This window comes from Aureococcus anophagefferens (assembly GCF_000186865.1).
Source record: "Aureococcus anophagefferens unplaced genomic scaffold AURANscaffold_4, whole genome shotgun sequence".
Taxonomy (NCBI): domain Eukaryota; class Pelagophyceae; order Pelagomonadales; family Pelagomonadaceae; genus Aureococcus; species Aureococcus anophagefferens.
The window spans coordinates 2,368,410-2,368,852 of NW_008705564.1; positions in this window are offsets into that span (position 1 = coordinate 2,368,410).

The following is a 443-nucleotide window of genomic DNA, read 5'->3' on the forward strand; positions in this document are numbered from 1 at the left end:
CGGACGTCGGCGCGCGCGGCGACGCGGGCTGGGCCGCGCTCGTCGGCCCCCGGCGCGGGGCTGTGGTACACAACATCACACAGACGTCCCCGCCCCGCAGGTCGCCTACGGGGCCGCGGCGCTCCGGCGCCGCGCGGGCGACGCCGCGGGCGCCGCCGCGGCGCTCCGGCGCGTCGTCGCCGCGCGGCGGCGCCCCGCGCGGGGCCGCCTGGGCCCGCGCGCCGCGGGCCCGCCGCTCGTCGCCGCGGCGGCGACGGACGACGGCCACCCGGGCCTCGCGGCCCTGCGGGCGAGCGCCGCGCGCGCGAACGCGTCCGTCGCCGTCCTCGGCCTCGGCCAGGGCAGCAAAAGAGAGCGAAATTCCCAACTTCAAAGGCTCATATCTCGGCCGGNTTCCACTCGTTTCGGCTGATTTTTGGACGAGCGATCATCTCTCGGAACGG